Genomic DNA, 5,923 nt, shown 5'->3' with positions numbered 1-5,923 from the left:
ACAAAAAATAGTATGTAAGTTAATGCCCACGAAAACTGCACGAGTGGTGAAAGCACATTATAGGGTTTTATCTGTGATGTTTGTAGGAGTTAGACTACGTCCGTTATTACCCCAAAGCATCCGAGGTTACCACAGACTGTGTTCGTGTAAATACGAACCCACGTGCTGTGGGGTAATCCCGGATACAAGGGTTTTGTTTTTTTGTTACTAATTGATTTTATTTTGAAAATATATCTACGTCCATTATGAGAACTGAAGACTTATTACTTTAAATAAACTTGTGGCAATAAATAGTATTCATAACTTGTATGCTTTTGTTCTATTTCAATTCTCCCTTAAGTTTTCACAATTACCCCACCCTCCTCTACCACTTTGTTCAAAAATAGTATAATTTTATGAAAGCGAACAAAATGGATAATTGCAATTTCAGTCCTTTGGCTAATATACGGAAACGTATCGCTGAAGTTACAGGGTTTACTGAACGAACTGTGACTACAATTTTAAAAGAAGAAAAAGAGCTGTCATCTTCTGCTGCAAGTTTTACTTCACCTATGAAAAGCGACGTTAGAGAACTAATAAATTTAATTTAAGCAACATGAACCTTGAAATCACTCGTACTACTGTGCAAAATTTCCATATTGTAGAAAAGCAATTATACACCAACCAACATTTTCAAAATTGCGATCAGTTTTGACAGAAAAGATTGGGTTTGATGGATGCTTAAACACATTACGATCAATATTAAAGAAATAAGGCTACAAAAATACAATACGAAAAATTGGGAACAACAGAGGAGCATTACAAGAAAGACATGAAATTCAACTTTGGCGTTTAATTTTTTTAAAAAAGGTCGTCCTATTGCATACACTGACGAAACATGTGTTTTAATTTCTCGCGTGCGGCAAAACACCTAGCGTGTCAAAACATTGACCCTAAAGGCAATAAACAGTTCTCAAGAAACTGAGCACAGGAAGCCGATTTATTGTAGTGCATTTAGGCGGCAGTGGCGATGGTTTTGTGCCTAATGCTTCGCTAGTCTACAAAGCTGCATCTATATCAGGAGATTATCACTCAAATATGAATCATTACAATTATGCAAAATGGCTTAATGAAAAGTAATTGCCAACCTTACTGAGAAGTTAGTTATTGTTATGAACAACGCTTCTTATCACACTACTCAGAGCAGCAAAATACCGACCTCTAATTCGAGGGGAAGGGGAAATGCAAAAGTGGCTGACAGAGAATATCATCTCATTTGATAATAGTTTTAAAAAAGTAAAACTGTATGATTTATTTAAAAAGAACCAGGACCGTTTTATAACATTAAAAATAGATAAATTTATAAGAAAAAAGGTTTCGAAATCTTAAGACTGCCTTCGTATCACCCAGAGCTTAACCCGATTGAAAATATGTGATATAAAAGGGTACATTCACAGTCAGCAGAACACGCTGAAAGCGTTACAATCGCCGGTTGTGTCAATGCACTTGGTATTGCCCTACCACCCATGATAATTTTAAAGGCAAACGTTTGAAACCTGAATTATATGACAACTTACCACCAGGAACATTAGTAGAAAAATCTGCTAAGGGTTATATGACAAATGAACTTTTCAAAGAGTTTTTAAAGCACCTAGCTCGATACAAAAGTCCAGGAAAGTGTCTTCTAATATTTGACGGGGCAGCTTGTCACTTAGGCCTATCCATCGTGGAAGTTGCAGATTCACCTGACATAGCATTATACTGTTTGTCCTCAAACACCACACATGAACTGCAACCACTCGATAAGGCGGTTTATCGATCATTAGAACATCACCGGGATGCAGAACTTTTGTTATTTATGGAACAAAATCCAGATAAAAAATCTGACAAAGGCACGGTTTAATATTATCCTTTTATAATGTTTGGTCTAAATGCATGACACATAGTAACATAATAAGCGATTTTAAAGCGACTGGTTTATATCCATTTAATCCTCAAGCTATTCCGGAAGCAGCATTTGCCCTGTCTGTACTGACAGAAGTTCCAGCTCATGTACCTGATGCTGTTGATGTAGAAAATTTACAGCCTTGCATCGCCCCCAGGCCAATAATTGACGTCAATGCAGGAGCAAAGAAATGATCATACCCCGAAAATAACAGCTGAAAGATTTTACAAAATGGTTTACAGTAGTTCCAGTTCCGACGATGATGAGGATAATATACCGCTTGCACAAATTAAATAAACAGCGTTTAAACAACTCATGCCTACACCAGCTAAGAACACTGGAAAGACACCAACAGTAAGAAGAAAGGCCATAAATTACAAAGGAACTCCAGTGACCAAAGATCTGTTCTACAAAAATAAAATAGAGAAAAAGACCAAAAAAATAAAAAAGATTAGAGATGATACTAGCACTAAAGAAAACAATGAGAGTTGGTACTGTCATGGATGTTCCTTCCGCTTCGCTACGCCAAGTTCCTGGTATTACTTCACCAGTATTTGTGTTTTCATTATCAAAAGAGCCTTGGGGTGTATATACCGAAAATGAGGTGGAACGCCTTAGAAAGTTGTGCAGAAGCACTAGGGTCATTACAATCGTTTCAACTTTTTCTGGCTGCAGTAATATTGGTTTTCTTAGTACTCTAAAAACGCTAGCCAGAATCCCAAATGCATTTTCGACCACTCTTCGGCCTCTCGATAGCCGATAGTTAAAAATTCTTTCTTTTGATCCCTTCGAATAGGTGCCCGCGTATGGTTTCATTAGATTTTCTCCCAAAGGAAATGCTGCATCACGAAGGAAGTAGAATGGAAGTAGCCTGTTGCGATTTTGTAGGGATACGGGTTCCGGTAAATTTAAAGATTTCTCATTCATCATCCTTTTCAAACTACATCCTTGTAATACACCTCCATCCGAAATTCTTCCTTGAGTCCCAATATGTACGTACATAAAGTTGTATTGTGCGTCTACTAATGCCAACAATACGATGCTGAACTGAGATTTATAATTGTAGTATTCTGCTCCAGAATTGAATGGACACTGAATAAGAATATGTTTGCCATCGATAGCCCCAATTACATGTGGAAAGTGCCATAGTTTCTCAAACTCTTTGCTGCATTCAAACCATTCGTCACGATTTGTCGGCATCTACAACAAACGATATTTGTATTATTATTGATCATATTAATGAACACGCGTTTTTTGCAGGTGGAGGATAAGAACGAAACTAATGCCAACAGCCCCCCTCCATCACATGAGCCTCCCAATAAAAAGCTAAAATCAGATCCTAAGCTCCAAATGCTAAAAGAGGCTTTCGGGATATTGAAAAATACGGCAAATAAACCACAGCAGGATATGGAACCAGTCTTTCTTCGATTTCATACAAGAAAAAATGAAAAACTACTCAAGAGACACAAAAACACAATTCAACACGAAATTTTTCAGATAATTATGCGTGCTGATCAAGGTTATTACAATTCTATGCAAAATTATGGTTACTATTCTACTACACAAAACCAAGAATCTTAACGCAATTCAAATTCTCCAATCGCTATAAATAAAAAAACTCCTTATGTGGACTTAAACACAGCAGGCCCTTCTACATCTTCTCAAGACCCGCCATACTCTCCACACAGCAACCACAGCAACAGTAGCCAGTATTCGTCAGACATGAATTTCGATGACTATGTTTAATTAATTTATTAATTCCATTAAATAATTACCTTGATTTGTTCTTTCAATCCTCCTATTAACGCCTGACACACTTCTGGTATAATTGAGCTTATGGCTTGTTTAGAAATACAAAACAAGTATTGCAAACTTTTAAAGAATCACCAGTAGCTAAGTATCTCAGCGTCACAGCTAACCTGTCTTGAACCGATACAGCTTCTCGTAATGGAGTGTTTCTTCGTCCTATTTTGGGACCGATTAAATTCATGAGATATTCAAAGTCAGTTGCAGTCATTCTTGTGAAATTTTTGTAATGACCACTAATTTCTTGTTTTTTTTAATATGAACAGTAGATCACTTCTTTCTCTATACATTTTATGAATCCACCATCTTCGTGGCCGCTTGTTATCATCGAGTAAGGCATCTATAAGTAAGTATGCTACACAGGCGAGAGATACTTCGTCCGACATCGTGAAGTTACAAACCAAAACTGAGGGCAGAGCACCTCCCCGTTCGTTTCGTTACTCCCCGTACACACTAGAACCTCGTTACTGTATCTGTTTGGTTACAGTTACAGCTCGCAAAATGAGTACGCTCGTTGAAGGCGTTCCGGCGACGACGTGAGCCGACGGCCGTATACGTTGTAAAACGCGTACACACTAGAACCTCGTTACTGTATCACATAAGTTACGGTTACAGCTCGCTAATGAGTACCCGGCTTTAGTGTCACTAGAGGAAAAGCAAAGCAGTTTGATTTTTACTAGAGATTTAGGAGGACTGATCTACCCTTCTAGAACCGTTACAAAAATTTGAAAACGCTGTGAACTTTTAATTAGAACGTATATGAAAAGGGATCCACAAAACCAAACACTATATTATAAAGATAAACTACGTCTTGTTACAAAAACTTTGCAAACTTTTATCAACGAGGACATATTTCCCGAAATACACATACATCAATTTGATCATGATAGCTGTAATCACATTATTGAGTTAGCGAAAAGTGTTATGGAGAAATATATAGATATAAGATTACTCTATTTGATCAAAAAAACAAATCCAAATGCTGCAATAAGAAGAGTATATAATATACAAGCTTGTTCATTTTAAAAACCAATGAATATTTCAGTATTGTTTGCCACATTGCTATGCCGCTATTAGTTTTATATAAGTTTTTTATTGATTACTTTGTTTAATTTTATATTATATATTTCTAATCTATGGGCCTTATAATAAACTTGAAATAAATTATACCTTGTATATTTTTTTATCGTAAAAATGTATGCATTTATTCTATATTTATTTGCATAGGTACCCCTATGAATTTAAAACCCTAAAACCAAATTGTAACTTCTATTTACCAATTATCCATTTTTTGCTGGTAAGTATGTGAGATGGCTTGTCAGTTTTATTTACTTTCTCTATGATGGCGGTCTGTCGTTGTTACGTTACTCAAACTGTGCAGACTTTTGTCGTATCAATTTTATTTTTATTTATTTTATTTATTATTTCAAACGAAGAAAAGTATTTTAAGTATTCATTTCATGATTTACAATAAAACATAATCCGCAACATAGTAAATAAATCAGGATTTTTTTATCGACATCACTGTTAACATGGCACATCTCTAAAAGATAGTTGACGCCTCGTCGACCTTGAAGGATCCAATCACAGCACCGTTGTCCCGTCCAAGGGGTATCTATTGGGGGTTATCTGTGGAAATAGTATATCCCCTTTATTTATATTTCCTCGCGTTCGTTATCACGAACATTTCGTTAGTGATTTGTCTATAGGATCGATAGGAACTCAACGCAAATCCTTAAGGCTGGATGCAAAACGCGTCATTCTTAGTATTTCTTGAACAATTCAAGAAATTTGCAAAAGCTTCTCTAACGCAAAGAATCTTACTATTGCTAGATAACCATTCTTCTCACATTCATATGGCACAGGTGTAGCCGGTGGCACTGGTATCACCACTATTAGATTTTTCATTAGACGAAAACTATCTTGGACCTAATGATGAACACCACCACTTTTACCTTCCGTATTGGGAGAATTCTCATTTCAATATAATAAAAGCAATGATCAGCCAACTGTGTCGAAAAGTGTGGAATTGTTGTCATACTGTTATAGCATGTCTTGTATCCAAAAATAAAAAAAATTAAATTAAATTAATTCAACCTACAAATTATGTACGACCGTTTATATATACGTAAATTCTAAGAAACAAGACAATGCTATTGCATTCCCCGCCGAGCTTGCGCGCGCCCCGCGCAG

The sequence above is a fragment of the Vanessa cardui genome, chromosome 21 (assembly GCF_905220365.1).
Source record: "Vanessa cardui chromosome 21, ilVanCard2.1, whole genome shotgun sequence".
In the NCBI taxonomy this organism is placed as follows: domain Eukaryota; kingdom Metazoa; phylum Arthropoda; class Insecta; order Lepidoptera; family Nymphalidae; genus Vanessa; species Vanessa cardui.
This window is presented reverse-complemented; position numbering follows the sequence as displayed.